This window comes from Nylanderia fulva, unplaced genomic scaffold, assembly GCF_048542155.1.
Source record: "Nylanderia fulva isolate GAGA-0341 unplaced genomic scaffold, ASM4854215v1 Scaffold1394, whole genome shotgun sequence".
NCBI classification, from domain to species: Eukaryota; Metazoa; Arthropoda; class Insecta; order Hymenoptera; family Formicidae; genus Nylanderia; species Nylanderia fulva.
The window spans coordinates 1-15000 of NW_028189616.1; the positions used below are offsets into that span (position 1 = coordinate 1).

Here is a 15000-nt window from a genome sequence, read left to right on the forward strand (position 1 = left end):
CGTCGTCCGGCGGAGAGAGCATTCGTAATCCTTTACCTCTTTACGGAGAAGGGTTTTGAATCGCGAGCCGACCGCGTGTCCGAGTCCACGAAATTTTCGTAAAGCGAAAAAAGGGGACCGGCGCGCCGCGTCGTGTACTCGTCGAATCGATTCCGCCCGAATTTTGTATATAAAAGAGAAGGGGGAGCCGAGAATCTCGAACCCCGCGATATATTGTCTCCATTACCACCAACAAGTGTGTGTGCGGTTAGCGCCCCGGCGATTTGCCTTCTCGCGTATTTCGTGTGCTGCCGCTGCTGCTCTCTCGTTCGACGCTCTCTCTCTCTCCCTCTTATAATATATATTATAGAGGAGAGACGACGATGAGCGACGCGGAGGAGGCAAACGGCTACGAAAGCTCACTATGCGACGACCTCAGAGCAGGCGAGATTACCCGCTGAATTTAAGCATATTATTAAGCGGAGGAAAAGAAACTAACCAGGATTTCCTTAGTAGCGGCGAGCGAACAGGAAAGAGCCCAGCACCGAATCCCGCGGTTCCGCCGCAGGGAAATGTGGTGTTTGGGAGGATCCGCTTATCCCGAGGTGCCGCGTCGCGTCCAAGTCCATCTTGAATGGGGCCACTTACCCGTAGAGGGTGCCAGGCCCGTAGCGATCGGTGCGCGCCTCGGGAGGATCTCTCCTTAGAGTCGGGTTGCTTGAGAGTGCAGCTCTAAGTGGGTGGTAAACTCCATCTAAGGCTAAATACGACCACGAGACCGATAGCGAACAAGTACCGTGAGGGAAAGTTGAAAAGAACTTTGAAGAGAGAGTTCAAGAGTACGTGAAACCGTTGAAAGGTAAACCTAAGAAACCCAAAAGATCGAACGGGGAGATTCATCGTCAGCGGCGCTGGCTTTGCGTCGGTCGGCGATGTCCCGCGGAGTCCTTGCGGCTCGCGCGCGGGCACGCTACCGTGCGCCGATGTCCGGCGTTAGTCGTCGTGCACTTCTCCCCAAGTAGAACGTCGCGACCCGCTGGGTGTCGGTCTACGGCCCGGGTGCGGTGTCTGTCGCGTCGCCGGTAAAACGGCACGCGACAAACCCTCGGTCGCCCGGCCGGCTGCTCGGCGGTACGCGCAAGGTATCAGGCCGCACTATTCGCGGTGCGTCGAGACCGTCGCAAGCGGGCACCACGGTACTCGGAGGTTACGGACTTCGCGCCGTCCCCGGTCCTGGCCCGCTGTTGGTTACAGTACGGTACACCTTCGACAGGCCTACGAACGTCTCCCGCGGTTTCGCGGGAGACCGATACCGGTCGGCGACGCTACTGCTTTGGGTACTCTTAGGACCCGTCTTGAAACACGGACCAAGGAGTCTAACATGTAACGCGAGTCATTGGGACTTGTCGCGAGACCTAAAGCCGTAATGAAAGTGAAGGTCGGCCCTGGCCTTCGACCTAGGGAGAATGGGCCGCGTCGCGATGCGGCCTCGCACTCCCGGGGCGTCTCGTTCTCATCGCGAGAAGAGGCGCACCCAGAGCGTACACGTTGGGACCCAAAAGATGGTGAACTATGCCTGGTCAGGACGAAGTCAGGGGAAACCCTGATGGAGGTCCGTAGCGATTCTGACGTGCAAATCGATCGTCGGAACTGGGTATAGGGGCGAAAGACTAATCGAACCATCTAGTAGCTGGTTCCCTCCGAAGTTTCCCTCAGGATAGCTGGCACTCGGCCGTTCCGCACGGAACGCGCGCGAGTCTCATCTGGTAAAGCGAATGATTAGAGGCCTTGGGGCCGAAACGACCTCAACCTATTCTCAAACTTTAAATGGGTGAGATCTCTGGCTTTCTTGAATTATGAAGCCACGAGCATCTTCGGATCAGAGTGCCAAGTGGGCCATTTTTGTTAAGTAGAACTGGCGCTGTGGGATGAACCAAACGCAGAGTTAAGGCGCCCAACTCGACGCTCATGGGACACCATGAAAGGCGTTGGTTGCTTAAGACAGCAGGACGGTGGCCATGGAAGTCGGAATCCGCTAAGGAGTGTGTAACAACTCACCTGCCGAAGCAACTAGCCCTGAAAATGAATGGCGCTGAAGCGTCGAGCCTATACTCTGCCGTCAGCGGCAAGTGGGGCGGCAACCGGGAGCGGGCGTTAGTCTTCTCTCGCGTCGTCACGAAGCCCTGACGAGTAGGAGGGTCGCAACGGTGAGCGCAGAAGGGTCTGGGCGCGAGCCTGCCTGGAGCCGCCGTCGGTGCAGATCTTGGTGGTAGTAGCAAATACTCCAGCGAGGTGTCACGTCCGGCCGTATAAATTTTTTCGTTTACTCCAAGTTCCTTAAACGCTATTTGAAAAGCGCGCCAAAGCCGGCCATGACGCTTAACTCCGCCTAGAAACTAAGCGTGGCGCTTCGTAGCGCCTAAGGATCTCCCACCACGGTGAGAGCCCCTACTCCGGAGAGTTCCCCCTCTCCAGGCCGCCGCAGGCCCGAGCCGCCGAAACGAAGGACCTCAGAGCAGTCCCGAATTTCGGCAGTTCTCTGCGCGACACCGAACAGTATAGTCGCACTCCTAAATTCTAACTCTAAGTCCAAATTCTAAATCCTAACTCTAATTCTAAAATTCTAACTCTAAGTATAATATTCTAACTCTAAATTCTAAGTCTAAATCTAAATTCTAATTCTAAGTTTTAGTCTCGAATTTTGTACTACTATACGAATAAATCAGTGTATTCATGTGTGAGAACTAGTGTTCAGTATTCTTCAAAACTTCCACTCCCGTGATAAAATACGATAGCGTTTTAAATTTGTCATACGGCGTTTGAATTCAGAATAATTCAAACTGTGTTTGGAGCGGACCACCGCTCATCACAGTCAGAATTAACATTCTCAGCATTTGCCAAAATAAGGAATTGATAGTGAGGTCCGCCGCATATCAACCCTCCTTATTTGAGTAATCATTCAGAGGATGCATCAAATTCAATATGCCTAAGACGCGACGCGCAGGAAGGAAGAATCAATTACGAAAACTAAACCGACTTTATCGCGAATCAGCGACCGAAGAATATTCTCAATTCCTCGGAGTGGAATATCAGGCCGATCCTGAATACGAGAACATTTTCAACATTAAAAATAATAACAACGACGAACTCCTACAGTGGAAGTGCATACCAATAACGTTCCAACCACGACGCCTGCCGCCGCCAAACATCCCAGTGAACGACCCTCGCCGCACGCACTACCTCCAAGTACGAGCCGACACGATCAAGAAAGTGCTACTAAAGGTAAGTGAAATTCACGTTAACCTAAGGAATCGCGCGTGTTAGCAAATTCAGAGACGCTTCTACCACGTGGAAGAGAACATTCTAGAAAAATCTCCGACGCATTTTTCCTCTTTTCCATCGTCACTGCGGAAGCTATAAAAAAAAGGTCGGGCTATAAAACTAGGGTCGACCACCACATGCGGTGCCACCCTCGGAATTCTAACACGGAAAAACGCAAATAGTTCAATCTCTTAAAAATCTTGTGTCTCAAGAAATAACTTCGTAAATCCGTACAACAAAGTAGTCATTTAAACAATAATCAATTGAGAACACTTTCGATTTGCCAACATTACCGACGATATACCGACATACGTTCTTTTACCAACGTTATCGACAATATACCGACATACGTTCTTTTACCGACATTACCGGCTATATACCAACATACGTTCTTATACCGACATTACCAACCATATACCGACATACGTTCTTTTACCAACGGGTTATCGACGCCTTACTGGCACCTTACCAGTGTTTTACTGAACAATTACCGACGGTTTTGCCGACGACTACTAACTTCTCGATAACTGCCGGGTTCACCGAAGATCTACGAGCGAATGACGCATTATCAATTCGATTACGCAACAAACACAAATGTGCCCACTCACCCTTAGAGGTATAACTCCTCCTCCAGAAGTTAATCTCTTCGTACCGTTTGAACCCTTATTCTATTGCCAAGTTGGTGTCGGGTACATCCATTTTGAGACTAAGGCAGCTCTCTGCATTTCATGCTACTCCACCTTACCTAGAGTCTCGAAATTACTTTGGACAAGGATTCGGAAGCATACTCTAATCATAGGCGGAACACCTATCGGAATAAATTGCGGAGTCTGCAACTTCCGACTTACCCTCACGCGAATCGGTGATTTGTGCGAGCTTTGTCAGTTTACGTACGAAGATTATTTACGCAACCCCAACGACGTTTCGCATAGAGCAATCGACGGAGCTATCTTTATTACAGTAGAGTCACAGGTAGGTCCCTCGCAATAATCCGATCACCTCAGTTCCAGCGCGAATAACCTCAGATCGCGGGTATCCCCGGGGAGAATCGCATAGATTCGCGTACCCGTAATAGCGATCGTGTCTCGTGGAAAAAGCCGAGCTCTGCATTCAAATTTTCGCAGCCGCGACCCCACGAGACGTAACAGAGGCCCTGGAGGACTGACGTGGAGAAGGGTTTCGTGTGAACAGCCGTTGCACACGAGTCAGTCGATCCTAAGCCCTAGGAGAAATCCTATGTCAATGACGGCGTACAATATACTCGAGTGTCGAGAAATAATAATAAATATTATACGAAAGACACACGCCCGTCGGGCGAAAGGGAATCCGGTTCCTATTCCGGAACCCGGCAGCGGAACCGCATACAATTGGGGCCCTCGTAAGAGTGTTCGTCGGGGTAACCCAAAATGACCTGGAGACGCCGTCGGGAGATCCGGGAAGAGTTTTCTTTTCTGTATAAGCGTTCGAATTCCCTGGAAACCTCTAGCAGGGAGATAGGGTTTGGAACGCGAAGAGCACCGCAGTTGCGGCAGTGTCCGGATCTTTCCCTCGGACCTTGAAAATCCAGGAGAGGGCCACGTGGAGGTGTCGCGCCGGTTCGTACCCATATCCGCAGCAGGTCTCCAAGGTAAAGTGCCTCTAGTCGATAGAATAATGTAGGTAAGGGAAGTCGGCAAATTGGATCCGTAACTTCGGAATAAGGATTGGCTCTGAGGAGCGGGGCGTGTCGGGCTTGGTCGGGAAGCGGGTCTGGCTGACGTGCCGGGCCTGGGCGAGGTGAACGGTCGGCGTTCTCGCGCCGGTCCCGGGATCCGAGCTCGGTCCCGTGCCTTGGCCTCCCGCGGATCTTCCTTGCTGCGAGGCTTCCGTGGCGGCGCGAGCCGTCGTGGTCGTCCTCTTCGGCCGCCATTCAACGCTCAGCTCAGAACTGGCACGGACTAGAAGAATCCGACTGTCTAATTAAAACAAAGCATTGCGATGGCCCTCGCGGGTGTTGACGCAATGTCATTTCTGCCCAGTGCTCTGAATGTCAACGTGAAGAAATTCAAGCAAGCGCGGGTAAACGGGCGACCGATCACAGTTTACCCATAAAACGACAGTGGAAGGATAAAGCGATCCCAGGTTCTGGGCAAAGCGTCCGGCCCTGTCGTAACGGCGATCGGCAACGTAGCCTAATAGCGAGGTACGCGACGGTGACCCGTTCTCTGGGACGTTCTCACATACCCCGTCCACCGGCCGGAACCCCTTTTGGCGCCTGTCGAAGATGTCGAGGGCTGCCAATCTCTTTGCCAATATTTTGTGGAAGTGTCTTATTATAACGGATCCTATGCTGAGAGGTCGGTACTCCGTCGGACCTGGCCGATCGGACATACCCCCCTTCTCAAGGAATACCGTTCTGGTTGTGGCGATCGATGAGGGGATCGTCTCTGCCAGGAGCAGCAGATTGAACAGAAGCGCACGAAGAATCGCAGGTGTTACGTCTCGTGGGGTCGCGGCTGCGAAAATTTGAATGCAGAGCTCGGCTTTTTCCACGAGACACGATCGCTATTACGGGTACGCGAATCTATGCGATTCTCCCCGGGGATACCCGCGATCTGAGGTTATTCGCGCTGGAACTGAGGTGATCGGATTATTGCGAGGGACCTACCTGTGACTCTACTGTAATAAAGATAGCTTCGTCGATTGCTCTATGCGAAACGTCGTTGGGGTTGCGTAAATAATCTTCGTACGTAAACTGACAAAGCTTGCACAAATCACCGATTCGCGTGAGGGTAAGTCGGAAGTTGCAGACTCCGCAATTTATTCCGATAGGTGTTCCGCCTATGATTAGAGTATGCTTCCGAATCCTTGTCCAAAGTAATTTCGAGACTCTAGGTAAGGTGGAGTAGCATGAAATGCAGAGAGCTGCCTTAGTCTCAAAATGGATGTACCCGACACCAACTTGGCAATAGAATAAGGGTTCAAACGGTACGAAGAGATTAACTTCTGGAGGAGGAGTTATACCTCTAAGGGTGAGTGGGCACATTTGTGTTTGTTGCGTAATCGAATTGATAATGCGTCATTCGCTCGTAGATCTTCGGTGAACCCGGCAGTTATCGAGAAGTTAGTAGTCGTCGGCAAAACCGTCGGTAATTGTTCAGTAAAACACTGGTAAGGTGCCAGTAAGGTGTCGATAACCCGTTGGTAAAAGAACGTATGTTGGTATATCGTCGATATTGTCGGTAAAAGAACGTATGTTGGTATATTGTTGATAACGTCGGTAAAAGAACGTATGTCGGTATATCGTCGGTAATGTTGGTAAATCGAAAGTGTTCTCAATTGATTATTGTTTAAATGACTACCTTGTTGTACGGATTTACGAAGTTATTTTTTTTGAGACACAAGATTTTTAAGAGATTGAACTATTTGCGTTTTTCCGTGTTGGAATTCCGAGAGTGGCACCGCATGTGGTGGTCGACCCTAGTTTTATAGCCCGACCTTTTTTTTATAGCTTCCGCAGTGACGATGGAAAAGAGGAAAAATGCGTCGGAGATTTTTCTAGAATGTTCTCTTCCACGTGGTAGAAGCGTCTCTGAATTTGCTAACACGCGCGATTCCTTAGGTTAACGTGAATTTCACTTACCTTTAGTAGCACTTTCTTGATCGTGTCGGCTCGTACTTGGAGGTAGTGCGTGCGGCGAGGGTCGTTCACTGGGATGTTTGGCGGCGGCAGGCGTCGTGGTTGGAACGTTATTGGTATGCACTTCCACTGTAGGAGTTCGTCGTTGTTATTATTTTTAATGTTGAAAATGTTCTCGTATTCAGGATCGGCCTGATATTCCACTCCGAGGAATTGAGAATATTCCTCGGTCGCTGATTCGCGATAAAGTCGGTTTAGTTTTCGTAATTGATTCTTCCTTCCTGCGCGTCGCGTCTTAGGCATATTGAATTTGATGCATCCTCTGAATGATTACTCAAATAAGGAGGGTTGATATGCGGCGGACCTCACTATCAATTCCTTATTTTGGCAAATGCTGAGAATGTTAATTCTGACTGTGATGAGCGGTGGTCCGCTCCAAACACAGTTTGAATTATTCTGAATTCAAACGCCGTATGACAAATTTAAACGCTATCGTATTTTATCACGGGAGTGGAAGTTTGAAGAATACTGAACACTAGTTTTCACACATGAATACACTGATTTATTCGTATAGTAGTACAAAATTCGAGACTAAAACTTAGAATTAGAATTTAGATTTAGACTTAGAATTTAGAGTTAGAATATTATACTTAGAGTTAGAATTTTAGAATTAGAGTTAGGATTTAGAATTTGGACTTAGAGTTAGAATTTAGGAGTGCGACTATACTGTTCGGTGTCGCGCAGAGAACTGCCAAAATTCGGGACTGCTCTGAGGTCCTTCGTTTCGGCGGCTCGGGCCTGCGGCGGCCTGGAGAGGGGGAACTCTCCGGAGTAGGGGCTCTCACCGTGGTGGGAGATCCTTAGGCGCTACGAAGCGCCACGCTTAGTTTCTAGGCGGAGTTAAGCGTCATGGCCGGCTTGGCGCGCTTTTCAAATAGCGTTTAAGGAACTTGGAGTAAACGAAAAAATTTATACGGCCGGACGTGACACAGGAACAGCGTTCCACATCCTCGGCGTAATCTGGTCCAATCCGGGCGCAGTGCCAGTCCTTACGGAAATCCTGTTCACTTCTGCAGGTGTTATAGGATCCCAGAGCAAAGTCTTATCCGCCACAGGAACTGGATCCGTGGCAGCGCCATCGCCGAGACCTTCGAGGTGAATCCCTCTCGGGCCCGACGTACGGTTCCGGCCAGCACTCGCAGCCTGTGCCGCTTCCCCAAACGACTCACGCAAGTCCGTCATGTCTCCATCCGCACCGCTGGAGGCCTCCATAATGGGGCGCCAGCAGTTAAGGAATTCGACAGCAGACGGCCTCTCGCGCACCGAGTCGCCCTCGAGGATACGCGACAAACAGGACTTCTTGTTCTTTCTGTAGAGGGATTGCACAATTGCATACTCCCTCTTTCTCTTCTGCTCCTTGCTCTCTCGTTTAACTGGAGGACAGTGCTTCTTTGCCGAAACGCGTTGCGGAGGGCGCACTTGTAGCGGCCGAGGGAAGATCATGCCCAGCCATCTCTCGATAGCCAAGACGTCGACCCTCCCCGCCGTCAGAGCATCTTTTGCCGTGCCAGCAAGAGTATCAGCCTCGTAGCTACGGAACGCCGCACTCTGCTCTACGAGTGATTGTATCTTGTCCCGCAGTTTCTGAGAACTTTGTTCAGGGGGAGGCTGATGTGCGCTTTGATCGTCAGTACTAGCCTCAATGGCCGCAGGAATGGTGTCGGCTCGTGTCATCACCGCACCATCCCTATCGCCCTCATCGATCACAATCGCGCGACGCGATTAGATCTCTTGGCAGAAGTCTCTAACCATCACTCGGTAAGGCTCCTGCCGCCGTTTACCCTTGATGGCTTCGAGATTCCTATTGGGGAACCTTGTCTCCAGATACTGGTTAATGAAAGGTTCCCCGGCTAAGATGCCTTTAGCCTCAGCGCGTGCCATGAATATAGTTTTTTCCACTGACCATCTGGCCTTTACGCGGTCAACATTGATAGCACTGTTGGCTTGTAGTGGTTGTGCACGTACTTTGTGGACACCAAGACCACGCATGTTTTGGAATCTTGCCGAACAATGCTCACAGTTGACCATCTCCTCCTCTAGGCTGTCCGCTTCAGCCTGGCTGGTCCTTATAGTGATTCGCGACGGACCAACTGCGACCCCGTCAGGGTCCTCCGCACCTCTCGCGCGCTCACTCAAGCGAGCACTCGCACGCAGACCCCGGGCCATCCGAGAACCCGGGACATCAGAATCATTCTTAGCTTTATTCATAATTTACTGCGTGTAGGGGGGCAAACGGATTGACAACCGAAAGCCCCCCAAAAAACCCCGGTCTTTCTTGGCCCCACAACTCACCATGACCGTAGGCGCATGGGCCGAAGCCCTTAGGGGCGCACTTCGCTGTACACTCGCTTAGTCGACACCTACCAAGTCTAAACTTCCAAAGTAGGCCGTTTCCGGGAGCACCACGAGGAGGTGGAGGTACAACTTGGACGTGAGAGGCTGAAGGTCCTTACTAGAGGACTTCGTTGGCGCATCACGAACCAACCACGACTCTCTCTAAGTACCATCGCGGCGTGTTGCTTTGAGGACCGAGAGAGTCATAGTTACTCCCGTCACAGTCCTTTCATCCGTGCTTTGGGACGCCCGGAGGCGCTGTCGTTCTCTGCATGTGGCGTGCGTCGATCTGTCGAAAGCTTTCGATACGGTTGCGCACGCTGCTATTCATACGACTCTCGATGAGCTGGGGCTCCCTCGGGAGTTTAGAGAGTACGTAAGGGCTGTCTATTCGAATGCGCTGACCGAGTTGCAGGGGGTCAGCGCTAAGGAAGTGTCGGCCATCAAGATCGGCCGTGGCGTGAGACAGGGTGATCCGTTGTCGCCCCTGCTGTTCAATCTGGTCGTAGAGAGAGCACTAGGAATTCTCTCGGAGAACGTTGGCTATCGGTTGGGTGGCCGGCTTATCAATGCACTGGGCTACGCAGACGACATTGTGCTCCTGGCCTCTACCAAGATGGGCTGCAGGAGAACTTGACACGGCTTTATGACGCCTTTATGCGAATTGGGCTCGAGATCAACGCGAGAAAGACCGGAGTGCTGTCCATGGTGGCGTCCGGCAGAGACAAGAAGGTGAAGGTGGACACCACACCTTATTTCACCGTGGGGGGAGCGATGATACCGCAAAGATCCCTGGTCGATGTCTGGACGTATCTGGGCTGCGAGTACACAGGTGCTAGGGAACTCGCAAGCGATCCACCCTTAGCTCAGGCCATCGAGCAACTCACGAGGGCACCTCTTAAGCCGCAACATCGGCTGAGGTTGATTGCGTGACTGTCTCCTTCCACGGTATTATCACCGATGGACAGTGGGTACGGTCTCGGCCAAAACCCTCAAGGGTAAGGATATCATCGTACGCACTGCGGTGCGACGATGGCTGCGTTTTCCCCATGATGTTCCTGCTGGATACCTGCATGCGCCGATACAGAGTGGCGGGCTTGGAATGCCTCTATTGAGAACTTTGATCCCAATTCTGAAGCATAACCGACTGCAGCGGTTGTGTCGGAGTACTCTGCCCGCAGCATGCGCGGCTGCCGAAACCACGTATGTGGCTAGGCAGCTTGTCTGGTGTGAAAACCAGATGCTAGTGCGGGGCCATAGAGTGACTACAACCGCTGAGCTCAGACAGCAGTGTGCGGCCTGGTTGCGCGAGTCGTGCGATGGGAGTGGACTCAGAGAGGTTGCGGCCTCCAACCTGAGCTCCTACTGGGTATCGGCTGGCGCCGATGCCATCCCAGGTGCCGACTACGTGCACTATCACCACATACGGGCTAACTGCATACCGTCTAGAGCGAGATGCTCCCGATGTCGTGATGGGCGCGATAATCGCTGTCGTGCCGGTTGTCCCGAAACCGAGACGCCGGCTCACTGCGTGCAACGCTGCTTCAGAACGCACGGAGGGAGAATCCTGCGGCATGACGACCTATGCCGTCAAGTTGGTGGCTATTTACAGCAGAAGGGATGGCGCGTCGATGCGGAACAAGCGTATTCGACGTCTGCCGGCCGGAGGCGGCCCGACCTGACCATCGCCTAAGGGTGGTAAGGCAGTGGTCGTAGACGCGCAAGTAGTGTCTAGCGAAACCGCGTTGGAGATGTCCCACGAGCGTAAGGTGGAGAAGTACCGATCATGTAATGATCTGGCAGCCCGCTGTGGCGGAGCGCACAGGAGTACCTCGAAGTAATGTTCGTTTTACCGCCATTACAACCGCCCCGCATCCCCCACACCTCGGAACATCGGCTTCTCTTATCCTCCTTTCAGCATCGCCCTCCTTCTCTGAAATACAATCTTTCGCATACACACCAACACTTTCATACTTTCCTTACATTCCAACATGCGACTCACATCCACACTGCCATTTCTCGCACAATCACACCCCACTCACTCAGGTTCCTCACATCACCATACATTGGACACTCAACCAACACATGCTTTTAATTCTCTCTCTCCGCTCCGCATGCACAGCTCTCACTCTCAGACAGACCACGCTTATACAGGAATTCATTCAAACTTCCATGCCCTGTCAGGATATAGCCCAGGCTCAAGCTAGGCTCGAACTCTCGGCACTCACCCGCGAACCTTACATTCTTTATAAATTCATACGTCACTCTTCCTTTCTCGCACTTATTCCATCTATTCTGCCACATCTCATACAGCCTTTCACTCACCAATTCCATACATCCTTCCACACCTCTCTCACGCAAGTCACTATCATTCACTACATTATACTCACTCATATTAATTCCCTTTCTCACCTTATACAACACTTCTCTTCTCACGCACTCCAGGTCCCACGGCAAGCCACCCATAAGGACTTGCATGGCCGCCGTGGAGACCGTTCTACATACATTCAGACACGCACTCAACACCACTCGCTGGAACCTATTTATGAGCTCCCTCGCATATTCAAATCTCATCACTCCATACCATACACTCGCTCCATACATCACACACGACATGAACAGACCTTTGTACAACACAGTCACAGCTTTCTTTCGCAAACCCCACTCACTTCTCAACACGCGTCTTAATTTTCCCACCACATTCATACATTTCTTTCTCAGACACTCCAGATGCAACCTGTAGTTCATCCTTTTACTCACACAAACACCCAGATATTTCACGCTCCTCGCATACCTCACGCATCTATCATTCACTCGTACATTGGGAGGCCTCGTCCCAGCCATACTACCTTTCATCAACATCATCACAGTCTTGTTCTTAGACACACTCACACCTACTTTCACTCCCCATTCGTACACCATTCTCATCCACTTAGTACCCTTTCTCTCCAACTCCGCTCGGCTCTGTCCTTCCACGACCAACAACAAGTCATCCGCGTACGCAACCACTTTACATTCACTCTCACGCAGCCGCCACAACAGTTCATCCATCATTAGGTTCCATATAAATGGATCACAGATGGAGCCCTGCGGGCAGCCACGCTTTACGTCTTTCCACACTGTGTCACACGCACCCATCATGCATACACGCCTGCCGCTAAAATAGCTCTTCCATAATTCAATTTCTTCACTTTCAACCTCACGCAATTTCTCGATCACACATTCCTACTCTAGGTTATCAAACGCTCCTTTGAAGTCCACGAACACTCCTAACACATACATTCTCTCCGACCCATTCACCCAGTCATGCACTCGATTCCTGGCATCCTCGGTCGACCGATTCCTTACGAATCCGTACTGGGCGTCACACATTCTTCCACCCATCGTTCGCTCGAGTCTTCCAACCATCATTCGCTCCAACACTTTCCCCAGCACGGACAGCAGTCAAATGGGCCTATAAGACCCAGGGTCCGACCTAGGTTTATCGGGAGACTTCAATAACACTACCACCCGCGCAGTCTTCCACGCCGGGGGGAAACACGCTGTATTCAGACATACATCATACATTCTTTTCATCCATACCGGGACAGCACGCCAAATCGCTCGCAACATCTTCAGCACTCACACCATCCATACCAGGTGCCTTACCCACTTTCATCGATCTCACTGCCACATCCACTTCGCTCCATTCAAACTGCTTTTCTTCCTCCCTCACGTCTCCCCTGGCGTCTATCGCCACGTTCGTCCTTGCTGCCGGGAAGAATCTCTTCATTAGCTCATCCGCGCTTTCTTTCCATGTACTCGTCACTCTATCACCCACTTTTATGCCACTTAATCTTACCCTATCACGCTTTCCCATGCACACCTTATATACATCGCTCCATGGATCCCTCTTCCCAGTCACGCACACAAATCGCTTCCAATTTTCCTCTTTCACTCTTCGCATTTCCTCCTTATACTCCCGCAAAACATACTTATATTCATTCATTCTTTCTTCCACTCTGCTTCCATTCCTCTTTCTCGCACGCTGGTAGGCACGTCTGCTCCTTCCTACAGCCTTCTTCAGTTTCTCAAGCTCATCCGTCCACCACACAAGCTTCCTAGCATACACAGGTTTACACCTCTTCATCCATCGATCATTCGCACTATGGATCCATTTCATCATTCGCTCTACACAGCTCTGCGCATCCGCTTCGTCTATGGCGCTCGCTGCATCCTCTAACGCACTCTCTCGCATATCACACATATATCCTTCCCAGTCTACGTCCTTGCACACCCATCTACGCATGCCCTCATTCGTACCTACATTCTCTCTGTGTACCATCCGTATTAACAATACATTATGGTCACTCACTCCCCAGTCGGCTTTACTTCCCACTCATACCGGCACCCTCCATTCACGCCGTTCACGAAAGTGACATCGATGTCACTCTCCCCATTCGGCCCGCTGAACGAGTAAAACTCGCTTGGCTCATTCAACAACATTCATCCCGCTCGCAATCATCCATTCCTCAATCACTCTACCACGCGCTTCACTCTCTCTGCTGCCTCCACCCTTGCTATACCACAAGGGAGAGACTGGCATTCGCATCCATACCTATCAGCAGACGCTTTCTCCCGGCCGTCTCACATACTCTGTCCATGTACGCCAAGTACGGCTCGATACACTTACCATACTGGCAATACATGGACACCACATACATTTCGCCAAAGTCCCCCTTCAACCACACACTCACTCCAAGCTTATTCGTACACTCTCTCACGCACATCACGTCTAACCTAGAGTCATTTACCACCACTGCTGCTTTCATCGTCCCACTTTCGCACACAATCACATCCATACCTATGGGCAAGCCCACCACACGTCCATGCCTTTCATACGGTTCTTGCAGCAGTGCTACACTCACTCGACGTTCGCGCATCATCTCACCCAGATCACACATAACCGCATACGCTCTCTGGCAGTTATACTGCACCACATTCACGCACCATTCATTCGTCAGTTATTCTCGCTTTCTCTCTTTCTAACGCTCTCACGTATTCCGGACACACTTCGGACAGAACCGAGTGATCACATTTGCTCCCTTTCAGCTTACAGTTTCTACACACACTTTCCTTTTTAAAATCTCTCATCATGTGTCCTACACATCCGCATTTTTGGCACAGTCTTTCCTTTTCGGTGCATTGCCGCATCATGTGCCCAAATGCGAAGCACTTGTGGCACCTCAGCACACTGAAAAACTCTTTCACCCTAAAGGCCTTCCAATGCACAAACACTCGTCCGACACTACAGAGCACATTTCTTATTGCACTCGTAACTTCTAATATCACATTTCCGCAGGTTGCATCTTTCTTCGCATTCCTACTCACAACACGCACACGTTTCATAAATACTCTCTCATCCACTCGCCCTTTCAAGCTCCTCTCATACATTTCTCTCATTAACACTTTACTCGCCATATCATTCGGCACATCGTACAAGATGATCTTTGGGCCTATCTTGCGAGGCAGCTCAACCTTTAGGCCAGCATTCTTAAACTGACGACACTCTCTTATTCTTTTCAACTCACTCTCGCTCATCGTCTCAATCGCTACACCTCCATTCCTCACTTTCCTCACCGCTTTCACACGCACATTCAGTGACTTGCTCACATGCTTCATCATTCTCTCCTTTACTTCCTCACTTG

The 15000-nt window shown here is 50.9% G+C and overlaps 1 pseudogene; it reads left to right on the plus strand.

The window, feature by feature from the left end:
• Window positions 1–432: 432 nt before the first annotated feature.
• LOC146724306 (large subunit ribosomal RNA) lies at window positions 433–4944 on the plus strand (annotated as a pseudogene).
• Window positions 4945–15000: the final 10056 nt, after the last annotated feature.